Genomic DNA, 19,157 nt, shown 5'->3' with positions numbered 1-19,157 from the left:
TATTCCCAAAAAGTATTAATAGAAGTATCTTAACTGCCCAAGGATGTTCAAAATACTGAAAAATTACTGTAATGAAGGAGGAAACATTATAGAAGAAGGTAGTGACCCTGCCATTCTGTATTTCCTTTGTAAAAAAACTCTCAGAAAAGTTACTGAAATTGCTAGTTGTCTCCACGAAATGATCTCTGTGGTACAGTAATGGCTTCATTGCGAAGTTTACATACCACACCAACGTCAAGGTCAATGTTCTAAAAACAAACCTCACAAGCGAGACATTACTATTCACTGCAGACCACAGCAAACTGCAAAACCCAACACCAATCTTTAACATGTACGGCAGGAAAAAGAGCGCGATGCAGATTATACAAATCAGTATCGAGAACAGAGAAACCAACATTGTGACCCACAACTACTAACAGATATAAGTTCTTTAATACACTCCGGTTAACCTGTTATTATCTCAAACCCTTCGAGCCCCACGTTGGGCGCCAAAAAGGACTGTCGTGGTTTAATTTCAGTCGGCAACTAAGCACCACGCAGCCGCTCGCTCACTCCCCACCACCCGGTGGGATGGGGGAGAGAATTGGAAGAGCACAAGTTAGAAAAACTCGTGGGTTGAGATAAAAACAGTTTAATAATTGAAATAAAATGATAATAATAATAATATGATAATAATAATAATAATAATACACAAAGCAAGTGATGCACAGTACAATTGCTCACCACCCACCGACCGATGCCCAGCCAGTCCCCGAGCAGCGGCCCCCCCCCGGCCAGCTTTCCCCAGTTTATGTACTGAGCATGACGTCACATGGTATGGAATGTCCCTTTGGCCAGTTTGGCTGTGCCCCCTCCCAGCTTCTTGTGCACCTCCAGCCTTCTCAGTTGGTAGAACATGGGAAGCTGAAAAGTCCTTGGCTAGTGTAAGCATTACCTAGCAACAACTAAAACATCGGTGCGTTATCAACTTTGTTCTCATCCTAAATCCAAAACACTGTACCAGCTACTAGAAAATAAATTAACTCTATCCTTGCCGAAACCAGGACAACTGGAAAAAGCTTTCCTGATTTTCAATGGTCCTTTGTGACCACTGCCTGCTATTAACTGAACCAATTGAGATGAAAGAAATGTTTTCTCTGTAAAGACAAAAATTTGTTTAGAACTTCAAGGCCTTTTGCCTATTTTGTTATAACCCTGAATGAGTTCTCTGAAATGATACGGGTCTTTAAAAAAATCTAAATAAACAAATTAACAGATACATGGAACGACAAAATGTAGGAGACGGTTTAATATCTCACAGGTAGGACATGCATTAACGGTGTCACATGCAGTTTAAAAATAGCAACATGCCTAGCAGCCAAACTAAAGATGCATTAATAGGAAATATGAAGTCTTTGATGCTAACAGGTCAAAGAAGGGTAATCTGTTTTCCTTATTGAGAATACAAAATGGTGCAAGAGAGAGAATAGAGACAAAAACATCTGTGACCATGCCTACATGCAATTAGAAAGAAAAACTGTCTATCAAATTCTTGAAGTCAGGAGAGACCTGAAAATGAATACTGAATGCAGCAGACAAAAAAACCATTTTTTTTTAAAATCATACCTATCATAAGTAATAATCATAATAATCATCATAGTAATAATAAGACAATAATAAATGAAAGAAAAAGAAAGCACTGACAAGATTAATATGATTAGATAGTTAGCTAGTTTTCTGTAAAACTTCTTAAGGTAGAGGTCGTCTTTTTTTCTAAGTATTTGTGCCAAATTGTTCTTTCCCATAGACTTTTCTATATTTTCACCCCAGAAAAATGAAGTTATGAATTAAAGTACACCATAGAATAAAATCCTATGAAGCAGCTGTAGAAAAATTTTAATCAGTGAAAACTTAAAATTTATAGCAACTTGGTGTGAACAAGTCTGGTGTAGATCCTTAAAGATGATTTAGAGTTATGAGAATGACTCTGAAGATTTTTGGGTTTGAAGAAAAACAAATGTCATGTAAGTTTGTAATTTCCCTCCTGACGTTCATTGGATGTTGCAGTATGCCTGTGTGCTTATTGCATGTTTTGTCTTTCAGTTCATATTCTTTTAACTTAGGGACAGTCAGTATAAAGGGAGTGGAGTTGCAGAAGTGGGATCAAAGATCAAGACAAGAGGGTCATGAATGCCAATGGGACTCTCAGGTTTTAATTGTATAATAGCTAAACTATGTCTATGTAACAGCTAAAATAAAACATTAAAATATTCTGTACTTATTTTTCCTACTTATCTTCACCCTCATTATTTTTTTTTAATATAATATTAACTGGCCTTGTCTGTATCAAAAATGTTTTCAACCTGCAAATTACACCTTTCTCTTAGAATATTATGTGCCCTCCACTTCCTTTCAGATCAATGACACAGCCAGCCAGAGGTGAACGCCACTCTATTGAAGAGAGGTGAGTGGGAGAAGGTCACAGGTCTATGCATTTTAAACTGTATTATATGATGCAGGATTCAGCATCTGAGCAGTACAGTTCTAAACAGATAGTCTATGAAAATAGTCCTCATTATACTTTTCAATATGTAAAAATAATTAATGCATATTATTTTTATTCATGTTCTTATAGAAACCTGAACTATTAATCAGCTGCTTTCCAAAGATTCACTTTTACATCTGTCCTGGTTTTGGCAGGGATAGAGTTAATTTCCTTCCTAGTAGCTGGTACAGTGTTTTGGATTTAGGATGAGAACAATGTTGATAACGCACCGATGTTTTAGTTGTTGCTAAGTAGTGCTTACACTAGCCAAGGACTTTTCAGCTTCCCATGTTCTACCGACTGAGAAGGCTGGAGGTGCACAAGAAGCTGGGAGGGGGCACAGCCAAACTGGCCAAAGGGACATTCCATACCATGTGACGTCATGCTCAGTACATAAACTGGGGAAAGCTGGCCGGGGGGGCCGCTGTTTGGGAACTGTCTGGGCATTGGTTGGCGGGTGGTGAGCAATTGTACTGTGCATCACTTGCTTTGTGTATTATTATTATTATCATCATATTATTATTATCATTTTATTTCAATTATTAAACTGTTTTTATCTCAAAAAAAAAAAAAACAAAAAAAACCCCAAAAACACGACAACATCTAAAAATTTCCTTGACATATTTCAAATAATATACATTTGAAAACCATCATTTAATAATATATTATTCATTAACAGCAAAGCATACCTACCTCATCCATATCTTCTGTTAAAGATTAACACTTGTTTTGTAACACATTACTTTTGTTTGTCTATCAATATGATAGGTTTATTGTAAGTGAAAAGCTCAGCAGTCAGACACTGTCTGGAATTTAAGTAATACCAGGAAATCCTTAAAAGCTGCACCTAATCTTTCATACATATTTAAATACTGGAATATGGTTATGTCTGGGGCTTTAACTTGCATTCACTTCAGTAGATTACACAGCGTCTGGCCATATAAAAGCCTGAATTCTGTTTTAATGTAAAATAAATAATTTTCATTTCAATTAGTAGCTGTAACTCAATTAGTATTAGCAAACAAAATAAAATTATTCTAATTTGGCATAGATATGTGTAAGCATAAAATATAATTTTCTTACTGATATCTTGCCATCAATTTCTTTTCTTTTTTTTTTCCTCAGCAGACCAATTTTTTTCTTCAACACTTTTTATAGAAACCCCCTTGAGAGACATTAGATGTTTCAGTAGGATATTAGCTGTCAACCAACCTGAAAAGTAGAAGACATGATTCCCAATCAGCAGAAAGCCCAAAGATTTATTGCTTTTGATTAGTTTGAGATTCTCATTTGTCTTCAAGGACCTGGAAAGCCAGTCAAAGACTTCTGGGAAGTGATAGACTTTTAAAAACTTCAATAGCTGCTAATCAAGAGCTTACCAATTGATCAGTAAACCACAGGTTCATGAGATCATATGAGATATTTTAACTGCTTTACAATTGAAATACTTTGGATTACTACAGTAAAATTATATTTTAAAAAATGTTAAGGGGTATATACTGTAGTGGGCTTATTGTGAAAATACAAAATATTACCTGTTCTTCAAATCACCAGAATACCTCTAAATGTGAGGGAGAAGATGCTGGGACAATGACAAGTGGCAAATTCTGTGATAGCAAATGCTTATCTCTCCCAAATTGAAGTGTTTGAGTGGAAGATTTGTTTGTTGTGTTTTTTTTTTTCTTCCTGAAATAAGGAAAAAAAACCCCAATATATTTGTTTCACATGTGCAAGTCAAAAGAAACTGAGGAAAAAATGGTCTCATGGTTGGGTCATAAGAAGACTTGAATATATTTCTAATTCTGCATTTCTAGTTGCTTTTGTTATAGCTGCACTTTGCCTGTCGAGAAATCCAGAAAACAGATTTATTAGCTTTGGTGTTTTAATCGAAAACCGTACATGATTATGTATATAAACATAGATTGAAACATATCAATGCAACCCTACTTTTTCATCATAAATTTTCCCAGAGAAGAATATAAAGAGTGTAATAGTTGTTCAGGTTAAAGTTAATCTAAACTGTCTGCATTCATTCATGATTTTACAAATGATAGTTCCTTTCCATCTATTCATGATTTTTCAGATATTTCCTTTCAGCGAACTATTTTCCTCATGTATGGAATCTACTTAGTCTCTCCTCACATAGAAAGTGCTTCATGAAACTGATCATCCTGATCATCTAGAGTTAGCAACTTCAGAACAAAACTGAAAAATTGAACTGAAAAAGAAAACAGTAACAGCTACTAGGGAAGGATTTAGTCATTCCTCATAAAATAACCCAGGCCTTAGAGCATTTGAGTATATTTTTCAACCTGGATGTAAGGAATATTTAGTCATTTTACTTAATGATTGTTAATTAAAATGCCCATACAGTCAAAGACATTAAGTTGGCTATGAAATTTAGCCTAATCTCTAATGAGACACCCCAAATACCCAAAATACTTGGGTCATTTTCAAATAGTACCTTCTGTGTCATAACCCCAAACACTGTGGCAAATGAGTAATAGAATATCCAGATACTAATCCAGTGGAATATGCAAAGGAGTGTCTTCTGCTTCAATTGTGAGAGTGTTTCAAGTCAGTTTTGGATACCCGGTTGTGTAGGGGTTAAAAGTTATTTTAATGTGCACCTGTAAGTGAAAACTCACTAAATGGGAATGTCATCAGATGTTTTTTTCTTTATTAAACAGGATACAGTATGTTAAAGACGACATTTGAGCTTTAAACTTGAGGCTGAAGTGACAAGGATGGTTGAGCCAGTCTCCTATCAAAGAAGAGGTCTTGATCCCTATTGCTACCCTGCCCCTTACTCCTTCTCCTTCCTTCCTCTTCCCCTAGTTCTGACAGTACATTTTCTTTCTCTTCTTTATGTCATTACTAGGTAACTCATTGACTCAGATGAATACTATACATTCTGGGGGGAGCCGGAGGAGAAAGGTATTAGTTTAAACTAGTTCATGGAAGACATCTGCTGTGCTCCAGGTTTAGTACAAAATAAATGGCAGTTATAAGGGAACAGGAAATGTAGAGGGGTACCATGAAGAAAAAGATTGCTTTGTTCAGTGATACCATGACATTAGATTAGCATAGCCTACCACGTAACCAGTTTTTGTGAGTATACTTTAGTAAAACCATCACTTTTAGTTTGCAGAACTCACCATATGTGTATATCACATGGTCCATTTGCACAATATTGAATGCAGCATACTATAGAAGACCAAGACAAACTCTTAGCTAGTGCAAAAATAGTGCTACTACATTGAATTTGATCTATGTTGACATAGTTCTGATGGAATGGAATATGATTAATCAGCTTGTTAAATAACTTTTGTCCTAATGGACAGAGGACAATAAGTTTCAAGAATACTAGATTATTATAAAATAGGTGGTCTCATTAGAGGAGAAAAAGTTTATTAAGCTATATTTATACTTCAGAATAACCCAGAGCAGGGGAGTGAGCTTGATTGTGGGATCCCTCCACAGGGGAAAACTGTGAATGGACTCACCATTTAGTAGATTTCAAAGGACCAGAGTAAGAAATCTGTTCTGAGGTATGAATCTTTAAGAAGACAGGTTTCATTACTTCAGTTTCTTAATAAACTAAGAGAATTATTGTAAAGTTATCATTTAATATGTCATTTCTTGTCTTGAATTTCTCTCCAAAGTTCATCAGTTGCACATAATGACAACATGAGGGAACAGTCCCAAGCATGAGGGAAATCTCAAATTGCTTTGAAGCCTCAGAAGGAAAATCTAAAATGTTAGATATTTTTTATCTTTATGGCTGTATGTGGACTTTATTCAGCCTTGAGTATTAATCAATAATACCTGTAATCTGTGAAAGTATATGCAGAAAATAAATGGAAATCAGTAAACTACGGCTAAAAGAAACGCATTCTTTCCCTCCATGGAAAGAGAGCATATTTTTGTAACAAACTACTCAGATTGCTATTACATGGTCTCCTACAGATGTCAAATCTCCATAAGTGAGACAGGATTCTGAGAAAGCATATAGCTTGTCACGAGATGAAAAAGCAGGGCATATAAACTGAGGCTTTGGAGAAATATATTACTGGAGACCAGATGCAAGCAGAAATACCTAAACACTGTAAACATAAAAGCTACTTCCTTCTTCCTGTGGTGGTACATTTTACAAAGTGCTTTCATTATTGTACTGCATTTCTGTATGACATTTGCTTCTGGAATGTTTCTACTGTTCTACTGTTGTTTTTCTCCCCTTGTTTCTTTTTTCCCCTTAAACAGCAAGAATTAGAATACTGACATAATTCTGAGAAAAAAAATCATATCTTTCTTTCAAATTATGGTCAAAGCTAGTAGTGGAAGTAAAAGTGTCCTTTGATAATATGCAGTCTTTTGCTAGACAGATTCATATTAAATGTTCATTGTTTGGATGCACTGCACAGTGATGCAACTAAACAGCTTCTTCCATAAGAAATAGGATAGTCATTCTCCTTATCATGAAAGGTTCAGTGACTTTAGATTGCGACTAGAACACATGATATAACCCTGCATGTAAACAGATCCTATGAATAATATGATTTCATATAATACTCCATTTATTAAAGAAATATTAAAGCACAACTGGTTGATATATTTCCTGCTCATATTTCATGGAAATCATAATAACACACCCATGCACTAAGATACTAAGCAGGTTATATTGTTCAGTTTATTCCAGAAGAGATTATACATTTGAGCGAATATATATGCAATATGAATAGTTAAGGCATTAGGTCCATGATTTCAAACAGGAGTGTATCAATGTAACAGCAAGTTTGCAATCCTAATGGATCAGGCCTTTGAATAGACTAATCTGACTATTGTTTAAACACTCGTGCGGTTTACGCAGGACCTAGACCTCTAGCTGCTCCATCAGTGCAATTCTAGACATGAGCACCACAAAGAATTTCAAGTGCTCAGGGAATTCCCTGGCCAAAACAAACAGGGTTGGATGGCTGCAGAATGGGCACTTCGAATCACAGCTGTGTATTTAAGTATCCAAAGATCTTCTGATTGTAAAGTGTATCCTAACAAAGAACTTACATTATGCTTTGTAAGGAACTGCCGCAGACATTGCGGTAGTAAATGGATGGTACTTGGAAAGTTTAAATGCGTGTAGCTGAAGCAGAGGCCTTTTGCACCTGTAAAAGTAGAATTACCTTAAGCAGACTTTAACGCTACCTTGTTTTGAACTTAAACATTAAGCACACTAATATACTATAATTGTATAACCATTTTTGTACCCAGTGGTCCAGTAAAAATAGAATTTCCATTCTTTGTTGTGGGACAGAGGCTTCATGCTAACTGTACCTTTTGTGCAAGGCCCTAGTTGTGGCCTATTAGTCTTGTTATCAACTAATTATGAGAATTTGCTGTGTGAACCAGAGCTTGGTATCTGCTGCCTCTGCTATGGTGTACAATTTTATCATGGGATAATAGCAAAGGCCTTGAAAATATGAGCACAGGTTGAAAGCAGAAGCCCCAGAATGATAAACAATTCACTGACAGTCAATTACTGATCACTGAGAAAACAGCCTTGAGAGCTGGGTGAAGACAGGTTTTGCTTTTAGAAAAGGAGCAGCAGCTAAACAAGGTTAAAAAAGAGCAGAGCAACACGAGAAGCCACATGCCGTGGCCTGGGAAAATAATCTTGCCTTAGTGTTGCAGAGTGCATAGTCTAGAGGGAGGGGAGGCCAAGGGTTAGCAATTCTCTAGAAACTCAACTGTCTTACAAAAGGAAAAGATACCAAATTTGAGGAGCTGGGGGGAGAGGGAAAAAACCCAACAACTACTGCATTTCCAGCTTCTCTTATCAACAAGCTCTGAAGGCTGTCTACCTGGATAGCTAAGATTTATAAAGGGCTGTAGCCATTAGCTGTGCAATACCATTGCATACTCACAGCTAACATAGGATGTGATTATTATGAACTGACTCTTTGGAATAAGTAGTGATAATGATAAATAATATGTAAGAGCTATAAGCATGTAGTGTGTCATTAATGAATGCCAGTCTAGTTAGTTTTGTTTTAAAGATTAAAACTGATTTATCAGTCTTCTAAACACTCCCATCCCAACAATCTCTAACTTCCTACGTGATACATATAATCAGTTACAACACTCAACGCATGAGGTTCACAGGTCAGGAAGGCCCATCAAAGGCAACAGAATCTTCATACAAATGAAAAAAAATATTTTATAGCTCTGCCTTGAAAGTCCTGAAGAACAGTGGCTATAGTGTCAATTGGAGAAGTCATCATCTCCTTTTTGTTCCAGCCTCTCACATTTTGGCTGCCACTGGACTGGCCCTTAGCCATACCATTAATGACCTCTGCCTTAGCTTCACAAAATTATTATTTCTTGTTATGCTGCTTCATTCCCCTTCCTGAGGCACTTTTCTCAAATAATATTATTGACTCTAATCAATCAGGTATTGCAATTCACGGACATTATTTCTCAATATTACTTGCTTAATATCTTAATGCATGGGTGTAATATTATATACTAACTTTGTCTACCCTTCACTAAATTTGTATTCCTAAATACAATGAACCTCATAACACTTGCCTATCTTTATTTATGTCACTACAGCAAGGAACTGGTTTTGCTATCAGTGATTAATGAAAACAATGTCAAAAGTATTAACCTTTATCTGTGTCCAGACCCTGTACCTATTTCTGTTTGTATTATCTGTACAATCTGTACCTTGCTTTTTTCTTTAACAATCATTCCATTCTGTGGTAAACTATTGTTATTGACATTTATTTCATTTCTTTTTTTAACACACCACTACAGTAGGCCTCAAGTGAATCTATCATACAGAATGAAATGCAACACAAATAGCACATTCATAGACTTTTTTTTATATAACACTATCTAGGATGAAATCATAAGAAAAAATTTTACTGCATGAATTTGCCACCAATTCAGAGTTAACATTAAGAAAAATATGTTTATGCTATCTTGCCAACTTCTATTACCATGTATGCTTTATAATGCACTGAAGGAAAGTGTAGTCCAGCTAAATGAGCATATATTAAAAGGAATAAGCCTATTAAAAAAGCAAGCTTCCTCTGCATCAAATGAAAGATGCAATAAAGGCTTCTTTTCAAGTACTTTCTTTGTTAAAAAGGATACGTTATCCATGTGCCAAACCTGAATTTATTTACACGATTCCTGAGTCTTTTTAAATAAATGTCTTTTAAAATAATTCACTTGGCAAAATAAACAAATAAATGAAACACCAGGGAAAGAGGACATTGCCAGCTTGTAATGTACTGAAAAACTGTATTAGATACTGCATGTTAATTAAGATGGCTTTTTAGAAATTTGACAAATAACGATGAATTCCTTCCTTTCCTCTACTTCAGAAACACTAAACCATCATATTCAGAAAGCTTTTATCTTTATTTCTGTATTTCTTATATTCTAAAGTTAGCTGCTATTATTAGTAGGAACTCCATTTTGCCTCGTTTGTTAAGGTGAAATATAAGCAGTTAAATTGTGTTTCGTTTCAATATAAGAATCACCTTAATGAAGTTATCTAAGTTATTCTGGAAGTATGTTGTACATTAAGCTCAAAGTTAGTAGTATAAATATACTACTATATAATATACGGTATAACATACCTTTCACCAGCCAGGTAGGATGAGTCAGATTTACATGCCTTATGTTAGACTCCTAGTGAATATACTGAGTGTGGGCAGGTTCCTTGCTGAAGATACAGAAGAGACAAATGTACATCAAAGTGGTGGGGCTGAGGGTGGGGTTCTTGATCTGTATAGTTTTTCCAGCATAGGTTTATTGGTTCTTTTATTTGTTCAATATCTTTATCAATGATCTGGATGAGGGGATTGAGTGCACCCTCAGTAAGTTTGCAGATGACACCAAGTTGGGCGGGAGCGTTGATCTGGTCGAGGGTAGGAAGGCTCTGCAGAGGGACCTGGACAGGCTGGATCAGTGGGCCGAGGCCAACTGTATGAGATTCAACAAGGCCAAGTGCTGGGTCCTGCACTTGGGCCACAACAACCCCATGCAACGCTACAGGCTTGGGGAAGAGTGGCTGGAAAGCTGCCCAGCAGAAAAGGACCTGGGGGTGTTGGTTGACAGCTGGCTGAACATGAGCCAGCAGTGTGCCCAGGCGGCCAAGAAGGCCAATGGCATCCTGGCCTGTATCAGAAATAGTGTGGCCAGCAGGAGGAGGGAAGTGATCGTGCCCCTGTACTGGGCACTGGTGAGGCCGCACCTCGAATACTGTGTTCAGTTTTGGGCCCCTCACTACAGGAAAGACATTGAGGTGCTGGAGCGTGTGCAGAGAAGGGCAACGAGGCTGGTGAGGGGTCTGGAGAACAAGTCTTATGAGGAGGGGCTGAGGGAACTGGGGTTGTTTAGCCTGGAGAAAAGGAGGCTGAGGGGAGACCTCATCGCTCTCTACAGCTACCTGAAAGGAGGTTGTAGCGAGGTGGGTGTCGGTCTCTTCTCCCAAGTAACTAGCGATAGGACGAGAGGAAATGGCCTCAAGTTGCACCGGGGGGGTTTAGATTGGACATGAGGAAAAATGTCTTTACTGAAATAGTGGTTAAACATTGGAAGAGGCTGCCCAGGGAAGTGGTGGAGTCCCCATCCCTGGAGGTATTTAAAAGACATGTAGATGTTGCACTTAGGGACACGGTTTAGTGGGCATGGTGGTGTTGGGTTGACGGTTGGACTCGATGATCTTAGAGGTCTTTTCCAACCTTAATGATTCTATGTTTTTGCAAAAACAGTTCTGATACAGTTCTGGAATAAGAATGAAAGATAGATAGAGGTCCTTGTGAATTGATGCTGTTGAACAGCATCAGAAGAAAAGCTTCTTTAAGACTATATATAAAGTAAGCTCCAAGTAGACTCTTCTCTGAGTCTATATATAATATAGACCCAGCTCATGCTGAGGGAAGGTACATAGTTTGGTCTGTCTGTTTCACTCTTACGTTGCTATCTTTTCTTTTTATATGATACATTAGTACTGACAATGCAAGGAGATTTCCATGGGTGATAAGAACCAATCGTTTGGAAATCAGCAAGCCAAAATCAATAGAACTGACATGTCCTTGGGATGTGTGACTTGTCTTTTTCAGTGAGCAATTTCATCAGAACGAGGAGTTAGCAAGGACAATCTTTATTCATAACATTGTAATAATTCACATAAATTAAGATCAGGCCATCTTTTGTTCATTTAGCACAAGATCCTCCCACAAAAAAATCTTTCTCAGGTCAGAGATTACATGATTATACAGACATCTACTAATGCATGTTAGGGAGAGAAAAGTTGAGATTGAAGGGATACGGAAGATATAATGATCAGTGAAGGTTATTCAGGATACTGTGGTTCCCTAATCAGTGCTGTGTAGAGTGTCACATGTTCCACATCATTTCAGAGGGGAGAAGCTGCACTGTGTTACATCACGTATTTCCTTTCTTCAATATAGCTAGACCCAGTCCTGGGGGATTGATAAATATGATAGTCCTGAGAGATAAAAATGACTGAAATGACTGTATACGTTAGGGCAGATAAAAAAAGAATAAATACATGGGATATGCTTGTCTAATAGGGTACTTAAATTTCTGAGTTTTATAACAGTGATCCTTCCAAAGCGCCAGAATAGTAGAGATGAAGAAGGCAGACTACTAGTTGCAGGAGCTTTGACAGAATAGAGAACACTAAATGAAACGATTTTAAAAAATGCTGTTCTAAGATGTTATCTGTGCACTTCTGAAGTGAAAAAGCAACTCTAATTACTCTCTGTTACTTTTCTTGGCAATCTTACCACTCCTGTCTTGATTGTGTGCAATATCATTGTACTTAGTCATACTAGTCAGCATGGTAACAGCTGTACTGAGCAAAGAAAAAGTAGTCTGTAATCAATTACTTCCAAGTAATCAGCATTATATACCTGTAACATTACTTTCTAGATCCAGCAATCAGCAGCTGGTAATAGATTGGTTTCTCAGGGTAACTTTGAGAACCCTGTACACCAGATTTGAACCACTATTAAGCCAGTGTGAAGTGCCTTTCTATAATATTTATTGGATTGTACAATTCATAAAATCAAGGCATATGAGAACCAGATGTATTGTTTGTGTATGCTGGATTATAGTACTGTTAATGAAGTTTCAAATTTATAACACTATTATATTTCAATATTTAATGATGATTGCAAAATACCTTGAAAACTACTAGGAATGAATTTTCATAATCATCAGGTATAAAAATTTCTGATGAACTACTTTTTCTCTCAGAAATTCAGTTTAATCTCAGTCAAAATATTTAATGAGAACTTCATCTGTTAAAAGAAAATGTAAAAAATTATGTAAAGTTTAGAAACAGAACAGAATCCATTAAAAATATAACAGAGCATCTTATTTCAACTCATTCATTTTGTTCATGTTGATACAATTTCATTTCAAACCTCTTTATGTATAGACTTGTCCAGCCAGTCTCATGATGTCTATATTTTCTTTCATTGAGTGAGTTTGATTGTGAGGCTACTTTGGTTACTTTGATTGTGAGGTCACTGGTGTGACAGAAGTGAGTGGTATCTCTTTGTATGACTTACCTAAGTCAGAAGCGTTGAAACTAGGGCTGTGATTGCACAGCTGTGAACTGGCATTGTTAACAAAATGGAACAAAAGAACAGTGGAATAAAATGGAGTCACTCTATCTCCTTCTAGTTCTGCTAAACCTGCTTTTTAAACTATGTAAACTCTGAAGCTGAAGACATTAATATAGACCTCAGCATCTATCTATAATTTCTTCTGTATTATTCACATAAAAGCAACATTGCATCACTGCTCTCACTGCTTCCCCACTGAAAATAATCTAGCTGCCCCTGTCTCCCCACTGTATGAAGAAGCAGGCAGAGTACAGCTGTGCATATGCTCTCTGGAATAAATTGCCCATGATTCTCTAAGACAAGAACAGCAACACCCTCATCTCTATGAGGCAGCTATAGCAGAAAACGTACAAAAGCTAAATATGTACTAAATGTATTAATGTACTAAAGAAGATAATGTACTTATTGGTGTAAGTAAAGGGAAAGGCTCCAATGGGTCTTCAGTGGCTTTTTCCTCACCTACTTCTGCCTCCCCACCCTATGAAAAAAGGGAAGAAGGTGGCACAGAGTTACATACTATGATTCAATTAATCCATACCCTTTTTACACTGGGATGTGTCCACACTCTGGTCTCTTAAGCATTGAGTACTGTGATATTCTTAGCATGACACAAACATACATCATAATAAGACAGACAGTACAGACATGAAGACGTGAAGAACTGGTGTATATGTCCACAGAAAGAAGAGAGGTTCATCCAGATTAATGCTGTAATAAAAACAAAGAACACAAAATCTTGCTGAGCAATAATGAGATTGTATTTGGGATGTGATATTTGAGCAAACGCAGTTCTCTTTTTTTTAATCTAATAATATAATTCAAGTTGTTTGGTTGTTTGTGTCAATGTGGATTATGCTGAACCCTTGCCAATAGGTTCATAATAACTGGCTGCTATGACTCAGAACGGACCTAAGTTATTCCTGTGACTGTCTGTCCCCAAGGATCACCCATTTCAATCTCTCTCCTTCAGCCAGCTTCCTTTTGTCACACAACATGAAGAAACTTCCTTTATTTAAGACCTCTACCCCCATATGGTTGAAATTGAATGAAAAAAAAACAGTGAGAGCATTTCATAGAAACACAGGGACAGACCACTGTCTCATTTTCCTAGGAAATGTAACTAAAAATAAATACTCTTTTATGGTCCCACCTCTGTCAGTAATTAAAAAAAAAAAAAAAAAAAAAAAGCTGCTTCATCTTCTTTGCCCAAAAGAAAATTGTTCCAAATACAATTCCAACCCCATTACAAAGTTACAAAGGTGAGAGCTGGCAGGATGATGGGGAAAAGCTCTGTAGACATAGGAGGTTAGGATCATAAACCAGCCAATGTTATAGCAACACTGTTTGTTATGCTCTGAGATGGTGCACCATCATGCATGCACCAACAGTGCCACATGCTGTTTGAGGCCATGAGACCAAAAACATCTGTACGACAACCTCTGCCCTTAGCGCGTGTGACTACCTGATTCAAAGTCATGTAACTATGTTTGGCTTTCTTCATAAATACTGGAATATTTCTTCCACTCCGTGCATTGCCTTTCTTTTATCTTTTATCTTTTTCTCTCTTCCCAGCCTTGTTTTTTGCTCCTTCCAGTCCTCTCTCATCCAATGACAAAGTACAGCTTTATTAACTGACAGTTTTTCTTATACATTCTCTACCCTTTTCCACCTTTAGTGGCTAACATGCTAAAAGCTGAATTCAAAAGTCCTGATACCTTTATTTGTAGATCAATGGGAAAAAAAGATTAAACAATTTACTTTTACTAATGGCAAAATCTGTCTCTTTTTTTGGGACTATTTTGATTAGTTTCTAAATCAAAATATTCTCATGGCTTGGGTCAAAAATGAGTAGTGAAATTTCATTTTCCAATGCAAGGGAAGTTTCTGTTTTCCAAAAGTTTCAAGTTTCAACAAAAGCTTAACACATTTCTTGTTCTCAGTTACATGCTGAACAACTATTTGGAAACAGGCAATGTTCTGAACAGCAGGATGATTTTCTTAAAATATTGTATGAACATTTTTATGGGGTAGACACACTATAAATCCACTGTTTTCAGTGGAACATGGAAATTTACAGATTTTGCATTTATTATTTACAGAATAATATGAATTCTACAGTCATTTAATGTCCATATTTTAAATGGTTTTCTTCTGTTTCCATTTACATTTATGTTTATATCCAAACAAGATTTATGTTTATATCCAAACAAGAATTATCTACTGCTTTCCCATTCCAGTAAATTTTTTGAAGTGTAGGGGATTAAAAAAAAGAATTTTTTTCACGTTATGTGTTATAAGGTAATTTATATTTTCAAATTAACCAACATGGTATATACCTTGGACAACTTGGTTGTAAAGAATGGCATGTTAATATTGCCTTGTTCTTTACAGACCATATAGCAGTGATTTTAACAATGGAAGAGTTAAAAAACAACCACAAAATTGTCACCCTGAATTCTCTTTGCAATATCAGTTTCATTATCTTTAAGACTGCATTTGGTGTGCTAGTTTCTCACACATATCATAATCAGTAAAGCTCCTGCCAATATCTTCAGCTACAGACTTTAAATGCTTTGTGCCTCTGTCTAAGAAAGCATGATAGTTAAGCAAACCCAATTGGCAAAAGTAGTCAGCTAGTCTGTGATGTGAGAACTGGTCCAGTAACAGCAGTAATAATAGTCACTAATAGTACTATTCATATAGAATCTCATATTTTCCCTGACATTTCTACTGCTGCTCTTTTAAGGGAATTCACATGTTCAGCCCTAGAAATAAGATAATTTCCTTGAACAAAAGGTGATCTAAACATTAAAATAATAACAAAACAGTTGTCTAATTATCAAATGAACTGTATTTTTTTATTTACATTTTGTAACAGTTATAGAACACTTAAAATGAAACATTTTAATATAATTTCTTTATACATCTATATAAAGCAATATTTGAAATTTCACAGACACAAAGATGAGTATTTAGAACTACAGTACAAATTTGATTAACAAACAAAATTTTTGATGGATATGCAAAAAAAGTTGCAATCATCAATTAATTAGATTCCCTCCTAAACTGATACAAAAAAACCCAAACACAAGGAAAGTGATGACTAATATTATATGTACAGCTACTCGCTGTATTTCTGGTGGCATTCTATCAGAAACACTATTATCAGTATTATAAAGCTACAGTGTATATAATTAGAATCTCAGTCAGTCCTTAGTGATACAATATGCAGTGTCCACAATTCCTAGGTCAGTGGGCAGAAAGAAATATCTCTGTAACAACTATATGCTCTGATGGAGGTCATAATTGTTTCAGAATCCTTGTCCCACTTCATTTCACTAACAATCTTTCACTAGACTTCATTTAATCCTAAGGATACTAGAGGCATGCTGAATTTATGACTTCTCTGACATAGAAAAATAGCCATTTTTCAGTCTGTAAAATTCTGGATTCATCTATGATTCATTAAAGTTAAATGAGAAAGCTAATTTCTATATTTAAGTTCTGCCTCGATTTTGATGAAATTCTGCAGCAGGTAGGATTGTGAAGGAGACTCAGAGCTAAAGGAATATCAGCTGGTTGCATGTTCTACGGTCCCCCTGTGTGCTCAGTGGTAGAGGTATAGTCTCATTAGCATTAGGCTACTGTGTGGCTTCTAACTGGAGAAGAAATAAAGTGGCACCATTAGAAGAAGAAATGGGTGCTTGAATATTCTTTTAAAACATTGTAGGATGTCCTCCTCTAAAGTCACTGGGAAACTCTTACCAACTAGGAAAAGTGAAAAATCCTGAGTGTTTCCAGCCTGCGCATGCTGTACCTCTTACTATATAAAATTTGCCCAAATCAGCTGAATGTGCTCTCCTTAGAGGCTGTGGAGCAGCTGTGGAGCAGCATTGTACAGATTTAAATATTAGATACACAACCTGCCTTGAAGGTCCACATACTCTCCCGGAGCATCTGTATTATGCAGAACATGACTAGGCCCTATTTTACATTATTTTCTTCATCTGATGTATTGTATTTCAGTATCTCATTATTCCTTATCCTCTTCCCTGAATGCATTCCATTTCATCTTCTGGTGAGATGTCTGTGCTTAATTAATTACCTGCAGACCTAATAAAAACAATCCGTAGACAATTTAATATTTTTGTGCTCAATACATTCAATGTCCACTAAACTAATTTGCTTTGGACAAAGCAAGACTCTCATTGCTTAGACCATAATTATATATATCAGCATTTTATGTTCTGTTGCATAATGTTAATGTACACTGAAATGTGGAAGAACTCCAAATAAGCAACATTTGGTAGTGAAGACTAATGACAATTGGTTTCAGGGTTTTTTTGTGTTTTTTTCCCCCAGCTCTGTCAAAGACAGTAGTCTTTTTGATTCATTTGCAATTTGTAGTAATAATAACTGAGAAAAATCAGGTTTTATTAAATGGCATTTTATAAACACTGGTGGACTTTTCAGTGATATTCCAATGAAAGTATAAACATTTTTATTGTTAAATATTTTGTAACACTTTCAGAAGGAGCAATGGTTGCTTCCCTTTATCTTAGCCAAATTTAAAATGCCAATAAATGGTAGTTTTCTATTTAACTTTTCCTTTTTTTTTTTATATGACTTTTACCTGTGTCATCTCAAGATCAGTTTTGCAGTCCTAAAAAAGAGACTTCTCTAGCACCCATGTAGCCAACAACACAACAAGGAAAAAATAAAAAGCAAGAAAAACGGCCTTATACTTAAACTATCTGAGCAGCATTCAAGAAGTGAAGTTCTGATTTTCAACTGGTTTTGCTATAGGACTTGTGTTTGGCCTTAGATTTAAGGACAAAGCGAAAGAGAAAATAAAAATCTAAAAGTCAATGTAAGTATTTCAGGGATCTAATACATATATTAAGCATGGAAATTGGCACTAGATGCCCATGTTAATCAGCCAATTTGGATGTCCTAAGACCACACAAACGGCCTCCAGCTGGGACATTTCACAGTTCCTGGGTCATAGTTTTTGTAGATGCCTCAGATAAAAAGAACATCTCACGTCACTAGACGCTTAAGATTAAGCAACTAAACTTCAGCCCAGATGTTTAATCCCAAGACTGTAATCCTGAAAAACTTTGCTATAGCATAGAGAACTTTTTTCTGACATAAACTTCTTAATATAATAAAAATATCTTCTGTTTATACAGAAGAGGTATATAATATATATAATATATAATATATAGATATTTATATTATGTATATATAATATAAATACCTCTTCTGAGGTATTTACTACTGTTCATTATTATTCTCATTTCTAAGCCCAACTAGGGTCTAGAAGAAAGATACTTATTCACCTGAGAAATTTAATCAAATCATTTTTACCCAGCTTGATGGTATTCAATCCCATCTATTGTTCTGTACAAAAAGATAATGGTTCCCTGGCTTTTGTTTAAAATACAGAGAAGGATATGGCACCTTTCATCCACCGTATGCAAGAAAATGTTAAATTCATTCCTTTTCATTCAATGTTCATACCAGAACTATTTATACACTTTCCCAACTATCAGGAATTAAAGCACAGGACTCTATCCTCCTGTCTAAGTATCTTTATTATGAGCTACTTGTTCTTTCTCTCACAAACATATATAGACATGTACACACACAGATACCCCTTTCTTTGAGAATTACCCTATATGTAATCTGTTCTTACATAGCGATAGCAGATTCTGCGGCTGTGTTTAAAAATAAGACTGTTCCTTTTCAGTTTTTGAGTGAAATGAAGCAGTTGCTTTCCTTCAAGTTTCCCTAGTGCAGATGCTAAGCAGAGTGAGGAAGCTTCTTTCAGGGTTAACAAAAGTACTTAAACAAAGATATAGAGCATAGACCACCTTATTTCCCTATTTCTGCCTATAAAACTTGGAACAAAAAGGCTTTTTTAAATTAATCTCTGTTAGTCTGTCTTTCCTCTTTACTTT

The sequence above is a fragment of the Aptenodytes patagonicus genome, chromosome 4 (assembly GCF_965638725.1).
Source record: "Aptenodytes patagonicus chromosome 4, bAptPat1.pri.cur, whole genome shotgun sequence".
Taxonomy (NCBI): Eukaryota; Metazoa; Chordata; class Aves; order Sphenisciformes; family Spheniscidae; genus Aptenodytes; species Aptenodytes patagonicus.
The sequence above is the reverse complement of the archived record's forward strand: the minus strand, read 5'-3'. Positions refer to the sequence as shown.